Source organism: Antedon mediterranea, chromosome 5 (genome assembly GCF_964355755.1).
Source record: "Antedon mediterranea chromosome 5, ecAntMedi1.1, whole genome shotgun sequence".
Taxonomy (NCBI): domain Eukaryota; kingdom Metazoa; phylum Echinodermata; class Crinoidea; order Comatulida; family Antedonidae; genus Antedon; species Antedon mediterranea.
The window spans coordinates 9,520,415-9,532,562 of record NC_092674.1 but is presented as its reverse complement, the minus strand read 5'-3'; the positions used below and the strand labels follow the sequence as shown (position 1 = coordinate 9,532,562).

The window sequence follows — 12,148 nt, the reverse complement described above, 5'->3', positions numbered from 1 at the left end:
AGTTTAATGGTTTTGACGAAAGCGTGCGCTTTAATTTTCATCGAATATCGTTGTAAATTATCATCACATGTTGTATATTGTTAGTTCAGGAACGAAACAGGAAGCCACATTGTCTGCAGATAATATTAATATCAAAAATTATAGTTATTGCTGTCAGATAGAACTCTATTAATATCATTTTTTCCAGACATATTTTATATTAATAATGTATCACGAATTATCGTAGCAGCAACGCGTAAACTAATTTATGTACGCGACCACAATAAAACTTTATTTAAGGAAGAATGTTGAATCCTTGTTTGTTATTAGCTAAATTACTAATTGACATATAGGTAGAAAATAATAACATACAATGACCTTTAAATTTTTTAAATATTGTAATAACCTAGCATTAATGTTCGTGAGCGTATTTGGCACATTTTCAAGTACCATTAATAAAATAGCATCATATTGGGTTTAATCCTTTTCATTATTTATTTATTTAAATCGTTGATAATTACAGTAATTGAGCAGTAACTAGTACTAAATTTACCCTGCGCTAGCTATATATAACGGCCAATACAGGCGTTGCCATGGCAATTTTGTTTCTTTGCGTAATGTCATAGCGGGCGTCTTTATATTCGCCGTCAAATCATGGCCACGCTATTATTACACATCATACAGCCATTGTTATTTAACTGTTTGTGTAGTTTGAGCATGCAGTTACTATGCCCAATGGTTTGACCTAGATTGTTGACAATAACAATATATCATATCACTCACTATCAATTAAATATTCAATTATTAATGGTAAACAAACATTTAACAATAACTTAAATGAACAAATAGAAAGCCTTTTAAGAAAAAGAGAATTGAAGCAGAAAAATGCAGATCAATCTCAATTGCAGTAATAGCCGCTAAATTTATGGCGACTCACATTATAATTTAATAATAACAGTTTCTACTGAACAAGGGAATACTGATTTAAATACCGATATTAGAAGTTTAGTATCTTCCTGCAAACAGAAACCGGTTCTTTGTAAAAAAAACAACCCGTTTTAAAAACATTACTTGATTCCAGTTTCGATCGTCAAATACTGGTTTAAAACCGGTTTAGAAGAAAACCTTCTTTTTCAATGGAAACGAGCCCAAAGATCTGTCTACGTTATCAAACAAGACCATACATGGCTGCAGTCGCGTGCTCAAATTTGAGTTAGTGTTTACCGACCGACCGACCATCCGACCAACCGACCGACATAGTAAGCTGTAGAGTCGGACTAAATAGTGTGATATGCCCCAAATATGGTACTGATATGACATCATCATGTATATCTGGGCACATTTGTTTTGGTGGCATAACATTCGATAGTGTAGACATGTCTTTAGAAACCATTTATTGTTTTACAGTAATTTAACCAAAATATAACGTTGAAACAATTAGCTCGGTAACGTTTCAAAGACATTACATTGACGTTAACGTAACGTTTAATGAAAACTAAAATGAAACGTTGTGGAAATGAGCAAAGTATAACGGTGATAAAAATGTATTTCATAACGTTTAATCGACGTAAACATTAAACGCAAACTCAACGTTAATAATAATATAACTGTTTTTGGTTTAGTCCGATGGATGTTTAATTGACTGCAGAACTTGCATTGGAAAATATTATTATTATAAATACTATAGCCATAATACTCTATTCAAAAGCGTTATCTTGACGATATCTTAACAAACAATTCAATTTGTAATCTTGGCATTATGTGACGAGTCCCTGCCGCATGCTACATCAAATATATCATGTTTTTCGTTACGATTTTTTTGTCGAGAATATTAAGTATTATCATATTGCATTTGTAATGCGACTGGGAAAATGTTATTCGTAGAAATTGTTATGTCCAGTAAGCCAATATGATAAATTGGTTGCTAAACGTTGTGCATGAATTAATGCGGATTAAAAATATAAATAAATGTATCACGTGTCAAACCTACGTTGAAAAAACAACATATTTTTGTATGTATCTCCTTTACCGTGTGCTATACATTCAGAAAAATTGGCAATTAATGAAAGTAAAATAACAATTTATATTTGCCGTACGAAGGTGTCATTTGAAAATGCATGCATACCTAATCAGTGTAATTTTGATATATCGCTCGTTATATATGTATCTAAATTGACCCCTGAAGGCAAATAAGAAAGTTTTTTTCAACAACTTACGTAGGCAAAGTAGATGCCTCGGGATTTGAAGACCTGTTGAAAGCAAATTGAAATGATAATATTAGTTGATTCATATACTTTTGTGTTGTACGGTCTAGGTTGATATCGTGATTTTTACCAAGCAATCGTTTTGCTCTTAAGTCGACATAGTTAAAAAGTACTTAAGTGAAAAAAGTTTTTCTACTTTAAGTCATCTAAGATTTTAATGGAAAAAAGTATTATTAATAATATTCATAATATCCGGTTTGTAATCTGGCCAATCAAAGTGTTTGTTTAAATCAAGATGGTTAAGAAGTGCTTAAGTGAAAAACAAGAAATGTATGATGATAGGAAGGTTTTTTGATCAATCTTATCCTAGATCACCATTAGGCCTAGATAACACACAATTAGGCATACTAACAGAGCATGGACCTATGAACCCAGCAACCAAACACAAACACCATACTTTCCGGAAGGCAATCATTGTTCTTACTTTTATTTTTCTACGTGTAATATATTGTTAAAAGCAGGACATATTTCATCAACGAAACAACACAGTCTATAAGGTAGTGCAATAGAGCCTGACCATTGGTCAAAAACTAATCATGGATAATAATAATTATTAATCCGTGACTGGATTGACCCGTACCGGTAGTTGATCATAATTTGACATGGTCACTAGATTGCTAATCATTCGAATAGATATTATTACTAAATTGCGCGACAAAACCATTGTCACATCATAAGAAAACAATTCCATTTTGGCAAATCTAAAGCCTTGCTTACACTATCAAACTTTATGTGACAAAAAAAATGTATAATTCTGTATTTGTTTTCTTTCCTAGACTATGGGAGCAAATACCAAATGACATAAAAGATTCACAAACAATTTCAATAGTTAAGGCTGCTCTAACCAGGGAGTTGACAAAACACTATACTTCATGTTATGTATAGTTTATTTGTATTTTTTGTACATGGTTTTATCTTAACTGTTTGTATTGTATGGAGTGAGTGCTGAATCTGCTTGGGCTTTAGCCTATTCCCATTCCTGGTTATTTTAACATTGATGACCGAAAAAATATTATTATCATTATTATGGGCATGATGATGTTATAGCACTATAACTAGTTTGGTAGTGTAGACAGAGCTTTAAAACTCGGCACACAAATCCGGCACGTGATCAACTTATGAGTCATATTATTAATATGTTTGCTTTTGGTCTATTTGAAATAAATCTTTAAAAAAAATTATAATATTTTTAATAATATAATTATATTATATAATAGTATAATTATTGTTATCGCATATACACATAACAATAGTTCAGCAAATAAAAGGAACTCCGGCCAAGATATGGTTAATTACACCATAGAGGAAATAATCTACGATGCGACCTGAATTTGGCCAAATCTCAAGACATGATAGGGATCAAACTCAAAAAAACTTTTTACTGTACTTTCTTAGGCCCAAACAAGAAAAATGTCATGTAGGTGTTAAGAATGAAACAGCTTTCACTCTAAACGAATACATTTTTACTTGTAAGAGTTAAAATTATAAGAGGAAATCGCTTAAGTAGTTTAATCTGAACTGAAGTGACATTTCATTTTATTTTAAACACACTCCTCTAAATAGTGACCTTTTAACCTACTTTACACAGTGTAGGCCTACATCAAGAGAAATCTTTCCTATTACTGTACTTGAAAATTAACCTATTGTGTGAACTCTACCATAAACCGATAGGTGGCGCTAAAATAAGTAATAAAGGATACCAGCAACAATTAAAGTTGGATAGAGGGCCCGCTATAAAATACAGTCACTGTAAATCTCGTGAATTTGATATAAACAATTTCATTTAGTAAACAATGGCCATGGGAACATTTGTTTTGTACAAAAATGATTCTTGGCAAGACACGACGACACGAAATTCGGAAAAACATTCGCGTTATCTTTCTCTACCCTTATAATGTATTATAAACTACTGTATTTGAGATTTGATTCACTGATATGAAAAATAATGCTTATACTGCCCTCTTTGAAGCCCAGATACGTGATCACTTTCAAAGTAAACACTCATCTTATCTCCAATGTGGATGTTTTATAATCACAAATCGGTTACTCCTAAAACATCGTGTCACAAGTTCAGGCCGACCGTGGCGGCGCCTTTTTTCAAAATTATAGATCAAACACCTCACATAGTAGACTTTATCATATTACTAACCATGGTACTAAAACTCTATTTTATTTATATAGAAACTCCTGTTAATGATAAGGGTAGGCCTATTCCTGAATATAGATGTTCGAAAGTAGGCCCACGGGTCAATCTACTGTATAATAGTCTACATAGTCTACGTCATGCCATTTAATGTTTTTTATAGGCTCCAGTGGAAAGAATAAGAATATAGATAACTCCGATGATCTCGGATATGTCTGAGATCTGAGTTTTCTATAGGTCTACACCCAAGAATTAAACATTGACCGGAACTGTGTATGGCCGACTTTGTATCGGGCTAAGAACTGAATTTTCATTTTGATACTTTTTCAAAAAGCAACAATTTCATATAGGCTGCTACATGGAGAGTATTTCGAAATGCTGTGACAACAATTGAAGAAATTCAGTCATGGTTGTATTCTGTTAATTTGCCGATAATAAGGTCTTTTGAAGTATCAAATCGTGGCCAGTCTCTCGACAACACCTTCTTACCTAAGTATGAAAAGAATGTCTTTCACAATATCAAATCTACCGTAGAACGCGGACACCTGCGATACACCGGCATGAATATAACGAGCGGAAAGAAATAGAGTAAAGAAAATATAAAAGATGTCGGTTTTGCCAACTGAAGCATATTTAAGTAATAACATTTAGAATGGCGAAGAGCATGGTAGATTAGTTTCATTGAGGGAAAGCAACGGGTTAGCGTAGAGTCAACAATGAAGTATAAATGGCATTGGCAAAATAAAAAGAAACTCTAGCTTTTGGGTATAATGTTGTGGTTATAGACACATGGTACCAAAGCTGCTTCAGACGGCAGAAGAGGAGACATCTTAAAGCTCTGTCTACACTATCAAACTGTATGTGACAAAAAATGTGATGTGCCCATATATAGACATGATGATGCCATATCACTAACATATTTGGGCATATCTCTACCATATTTGGGCACATCACACTAGTTTGTTAAGATACCTGTCGTCCTCCATGGTAGGCCTACCATCAATAAAGTTCATCAATCACCCGTCTCTAGTTAATTTGTCTCCCTTCCTAGTCATTGGGCTTAGTTCTAATCAAAGTAACCAGTTATTTTCGACTTGCTAGGCCTACACTAAACAACTCATTTAGGCCTAAAGAATAAATATACTACTGTATCAAATTTAACAGAACAGATGCTTTTTTTTGTAAATAAAAAAAGTATTTAACAAAGTAACCGATATCATTGTCTGTCAAGACAACAAAGCAAAGATTTCGGTGTTTTTTTTCTTATTCTACTTATTCCACATTGTGTATTAAATATCGGATGAAATATAATACACGCTTACAGCTTACATTATTATTTTTATATGTATTCTCTTCGTTGTCTTCTTATAATTGTCACTGGGGCATCTTGGGGTACATAATCAGTTACTCATATTTAGCGCCTATGAAAACAATTTGATCAATGTTTACATCAGAAATCTATTTTTAAAGGAATGTTACACTTCTTCACGACATGACGTCGTTGTGAAATACATACTGGTAGCCAAGCAGAAAAACTACAAAGGACGAAAGTTTGTATACTATTTGAATACAGTACAAAGGGTTGGATACAAATAATCAGCTGTATTTTGTACACCACAAGTCATACAGTAGTCTAGCCCAACCTACAAGTATGTAGGCATATATATGTGTGATCACTTTAGTTTAGTCATTTTGACAGTGTCCACTTTGAAATTCAGTAGTTCCCCTCTTTGGAACACCACCTCTATTCAGAAGTGACTCCAATGGGAAGCTTTCCCATAACTACAACACTACAGTCAATTACAACTATTCGACAACACCATTATTAAGGGGGACACTATGTTGGATCCCGATATGTCTCTTAATATGAGCAAGGCAAGGTTATATTTGAGGTGTATATCATTTCTCAACAAGACTGCTAGAATGGCAAATTGGATTTCTCAGCCGAGGCTCGCGACTGGGCTCCCGACTAACTGAAGGAAGGAGAAGGGGAAGGGGACGATCCCGTTCCCACGTTCCTCCTCCACCCTAATTCACATGGCTCTCTGGTTCTATAACGATGTTGGGTTATCAAGTCTTCTGTATATTTCAGATTTTCTCCCCAAAACATGTACTGTAAAATCATAATGAGAATGGTGTGCGATATTTGTGTTGTTGTTTGTTTTGTAAAATCCGGAATAAGTTGACTCATTTAGTAGACAGTCACGACAAAAATGTTTTCCTTCACTCAAACACAAACATCAGTAAAACAAGTATTTCACACGTGGCGATAATGTTTTAACATTTTAATCACTCGTCTACTCAAAATCTAATTATATTTATATAATATCGGATAGTTGAAGGATAACTGGTGCTATGGGAAAATGTTGCCTCAAGGAACGAATAAATATAAACATGTTAACTTCTGCAGCTTATTATCTCTCCCATACGTCTACCTAAAACTTAATTACAGTAACTAGTTATGGCTCTTATTCACAAGTAATAATACAACTTAAATTGTAATTTTTCTATACAACTTAAAATAAAATAATTTCAGTTAAACTGTATTGTTCGTTTCTTTCTATCATACGTCAATAAAAAAGATATTTTTATTTCTTTGCACTCGTTTTCTTTCAACTTTGAGAAACAATTCTCAACTTTCCTATTAAATAAAAAATACATATTGAAAGGATAAACATATCGTTGGCATGACAACGTTCAACGGAACCTTAATTAACCTTACGCTTATTTTTGTTTTGTACATTTTCGTAACTACAATCCCACCACAAGTTTGTTAAAAATAATCATTTTTGACACAGTAGAGTACTATACATTGCAAGACTTTTCTTGGTTCGAACACATTAAATACCCATCCGATAGCGTTAACCAACATTCTTCAATTGGGCCAAAACTCACGACTTTGGTATTCGTCGTCGACAAATATAACTACTACACGATTTACATTTTTAAATAATAAATATATTGTCTTATTGTCTAGCACCTGAAATAGACACCCCATTTTACTATAGTTAATGAATTACAAGTTTATATATTATTTTTAGTACAGGTAATTATTTATGGCCATTGGTGAAGTAGGAAATGACATCAGAATTACGTCACACAATGTTAAAGGTCATGATTTTAGCTATTTAACTAAAAGGCGTGTTAAAATTCAATAAATGTGATCAAATTCAACAGTTATTTATTTGAAATAATAAATCTAAACAATTAGGCTTACAAAAGCTGAAAATAGAGTTAGACTTCATGATGTATCGACACTCGTCACACATATAATATCGATAATATCGATAATATTGTTTTATATTTATATCTTTTTCAAACTTTCAAAGTAAAGTGCATTTCAATCAACCAATATACACGAAAACTACTTTCTCTGTTACTATGGAACGCCAAAGAATATAGGTATGCAAGTAGATAAAACAGGTATAAATTTATAAAAATCATGACATCCCATACGTAACAAAAGAGGATATAATAAAACAGTAAACGTCCATAATATTGTAAAAAACAATGTAAAAATCTGTCATAAACACAATTAAAGTATACATATCAATTATTTTTTAACTGAGGGATAAATTTTGGCACTAAGGCTGTTTTATCGAACTTCTTCCGTTATACACTCAATAAATAATAATGAATCTTATGGGAAAACACATTAACTTCTTCTATTAATACTTAATTATAACATGTAAAACAAAGGCGCGTTCACATTGAGACGATGTGACAGCATTTCGTTTTTCTTATTGGGAATGTCTTAGAAGGAGGGGAGGGGGATTTCAGCCTAACACCACTTAATCTATACATATTCAAACAAAGGATCTTCGACATACGAAGCTGTTTAAACAACCGAATGCGTTCGGTTACATATCGAATTTAACTGCAGAACATCTATATGTTTACCATACCTACTAGTACTAACAATTAGTTTTTTTTTCTGCACAAATGTTTTACACAAGGAACACATTCTCGTTTAAGGTATACCACGTTTTTGTTACGGTTACGGTACTATTATAACGTAAAGGTTTTGTACTGGGGTTTCACACAGTAACACCATACCGTACACATGCACCCCTTATAATATTATACCACCAAGGGTGCTAACGACGAACTTCCAGGATACACCACTTATCATTATAGATATAAACTGATCATTTAAGTGTCGTTCAAATGGGATTATGTATATTATTGAATATATTAGGTGACGTTGTGGTGACGTTGTTTCCTTCTCCCTGCCGATCGATACAGTACTTAAAATAGAAACTGAATGTTTATAGATCTGCAGCACCATAAGTAGAAAATAGACACTGACATTAACAGAAACGGTAAGCTTAAACATGTTATCAGGGACATGACATCGTGAAGCCACCACGGGAACACAAACGCTTCGCTCGCGTACCACCAATCAGTAACTGAGGCTGTGTATATCAGAGTTTAGCCTATGTCAATGATATTCATATTATCTTAACTAATAACATGTAAATCATGAAATCATGAAAAAAATAAATCATGAAATGTGTGTATCCCTGATAAGAACAACTTTGGTCTATAAATAAAACATGAAAATATTTAAATAATGCATAACTACGTACGTAAGTGTAACATATTTTTGATTCTTAAAATTGAAGCAAGCCTTTTAAATTGTAAATTAGTAATACACGGAAATAAAAGACTTGACCAACACAAATGAATATTGTTAGCTAATTATTTGGCATTTAGCCGATCGAACAAAACTAATAATATCATCGTCTGGTTTCGAAGTTATTGTTAGATTCCAATCACTATGAATAAAACAACATTACATACCGGTAACCCAACACAAATGCATATTATTCATAAGGTAAATATTCATTTTAAATACCACTGAAGATAAAATCATGTTCTGTATATCTATACTGTGTACAGTATCAGGCAAATTATTTGATACAGTGTAAAATATGTATCGCATGTGACGCCTGTATCATGGGCGATAACCAAATATTAACATAATACAGGTGGCACACAAATTTGACACTGTATCACTGAAGTTGCCTATGATACTGGACATGCCATGTGGAGCTGCATAATCCGGTGAATATGTCATGTCATATACTGTATATTATTTAGCATCTTAAAATGTATATTCCATAACCATACAAGCGTAACATGTGACAATATAGGACACTGTATTACACAATTTGCCTATAATACTGGACATACAAGAACCAGGTGAATTATGTATATCATTCTACTGTACTAATGCTATTTATAAAATCTCTCATCGCATATCCTTAAAATTCCTCCTCCGTCGCCAGTAGGCAGATTCTGTTATTGACGTTTTCCGCGCCATATCCTCCGAGTCTTGCAAAACTTGAATGCAACAACTATTAAAATTCAACATGCAAGATTTTTTCATGAAAACTATTAAATTTGCATATTCTCTGAACCAAAATAATTTAATGTTAGAGTATAATGTGGGGAGAGATTTGGGACTTTTCACTGCTTCTCATAGTATACATTAATTATATTCGTATCTCAAACCAAAACCACACTTTCCTACCGCAACTATATAAAATTCATGTTTAAATATTTGATGTGACGTAAGTTATGCTCCATATAACGCATGCGCGGTGATTGAGTATATATGATATACGTAGGAGGTTACTTAAACATTAAGATTAGTACAGTATTTAACCTTATTTTCGTCGTACAAGACGATACTTTCTTGAATTTTAAAATGCACGGTGGTATTTAAGATTGAAATGTACGTATTAAACTGTGCTATAATTTGAGTACCAGAGTACCGACTATGATCAACCGTTTGTCTATTTAGGCCTCTTATAGGCGAGCTGTTAGAAAGAATACTGCATTGAGGTATAATATTTCTTACACCTGGCCAAATAATGAGTCCGACTCAATTGCTATAGAGAACTATCTTAACAAAACTAAACAAATGGTTGAAAGAAAAGAAAAGATTTCCAAACAAAGTGTGTTATAAATCTAAGGCTAACTAACATTTCATATAAAAACAAAATTAGAAATGGTGTTAGTTTTGTATCATTGTCTGGTTCGAAGGGGAAGAAATAAGTTGAATTTAATGCCGAGTGCTCGGGGCAGCGAATATTGAATTCCCCATGAGCTGAAAGCAACTGGATAATGATCGCTTGGTTTCCAACACACTGCGATGCTTTGGTGGAGTGGAATCAAAGTTACAAATGACGTGTGATATGGTCGTTAAACGCGCTGTGAACAATGATATCAAATTGTGTGTATTTCTGGTTTTAAGTTTCATCCGTCGATGTCCAAATAGACATTTCATAGAGTTATTGCAGCATAACATTCACCTTAAATGTAATATCATTCCAACATAAGGAATACAATAAAATGCGAGAAACGTCTTGCCCAACATTTACTACTTATTGTGGGTATGCTATTACTACCGTGTTTTTAACGGAGTTCACTTGAAAACAAATCAGAAATTCGGTACAAACAAGGTAAATCAAATGTTGCATATCCAGTTGTCTACATAAATTGCACAAAATTAAGTAAAATGTCCGAATCCGAAGACAACAAAAACTGCAAACTCCGTCCTATATTCTCCCATGAGGCGGTAACCGCGTAGGCCTGTAACTGATCAAGTTTGTACATTCCTGCCAGGCTAGGCGAGTCTAGGGTGCTGTCTGTTTACTTTGAGTCCAATGTTCATTTACCGTCTGCGGTATCTAGGCTGGATTTTAACAGCTGTCGACTGCTTGGAATAGTTTTCTAACCAGATCAGATCTCCTTGTTCAGCCATGTATTGCCGAACCCTACAGGCAAATAACACAAAAACATATCTTAAAATCGTTTGACAGTACTTCTCATTTGGGCTTGGATGAATGGGTGTAAAATAACCGATTGTTTAAATGTTGAATCAAAAGAGAAATAATAGTTAATAAACATATAGCCTATGCTAAACTTTCCAATTTTCCTTTCAATGTAGGCCTATGTTTTAAAAAAATCCCCATTAATATTCTCAAAGTAATTTAACTTTTGTAAGTAGAAGATTAAATTTGGAAACGAAGGAATATGATTGTATCTAACTAAAGCTTGATTCACACTTTTCCCGTTTGAAGAAACAGAAGACGGTGCCGTGTGAATTAGCTTTAAACGAGTACAAAACCTCTGTTTGTAAGTTTGTGTTAATATATACGACCAAAGTTCCCTTCTTTCTCTAAATTATACAGTCAGGCCAAATACATTTTCTGAACTGTTGTGTTATTTATATTTGTATCCCCATAATATTCTGATCATTTATTGAATTGTTAACAAGATTACACCTTCGATAGTTGCCGTTGCATAGCCGATTAAAACGAACATGTTTAATTGGCAATTATAAAGCAATGCGATAGACTTGAACAAGGACTCTCAACGACAAGAGAGTGTAAAGGACGTGAAACACCCTTAAAATGACGTCAAAACATAGTTAAACAAAACGATTAACTTAGCTGATATCATTCTTCTTTTACTTTACTTATTATCGACACTCAAGGGTAAACCACTTAAATTTCTTTCATTGTGGATTAACAACACGATGTCTTTATCATAATCGTTTAAAGAATGTTAAGATGGCTACGTTACCGTCCTACAGGTGGATGTCAGAATCATTTATTTTATGACTAACAACTATACTCGAGTTTAAATTGTATCTACAACGTGAGTCATCTAACCAGTCATCATTTTTTTAATAAATGCTCACAAACCGTAAACATGTTGTCTACATTACAATAGTTAGACAAACATTTGA

The 12,148-nt window shown here is 33.2% G+C and overlaps 1 protein-coding gene across 5 annotated transcripts in view; it reads right to left on the bottom strand.

The window, feature by feature from the left end:
* Positions 1-6,176: 6,176 nt before the first annotated feature.
* The window catches only part of LOC140049968 (uncharacterized), an 83,090-nt gene continuing 77,118 nt past the window's right edge, over positions 6,177-12,148 (bottom strand). For all 5 annotated transcript variants that reach the window (XM_072094924.1, XM_072094925.1, XM_072094926.1 and 2 more), the window contains one exon: positions 6,177-11,171. The gene's annotated coding sequence lies outside the window, so the exon portion shown is untranslated. The remainder of the gene's footprint in view (positions 11,172-12,148) is intronic.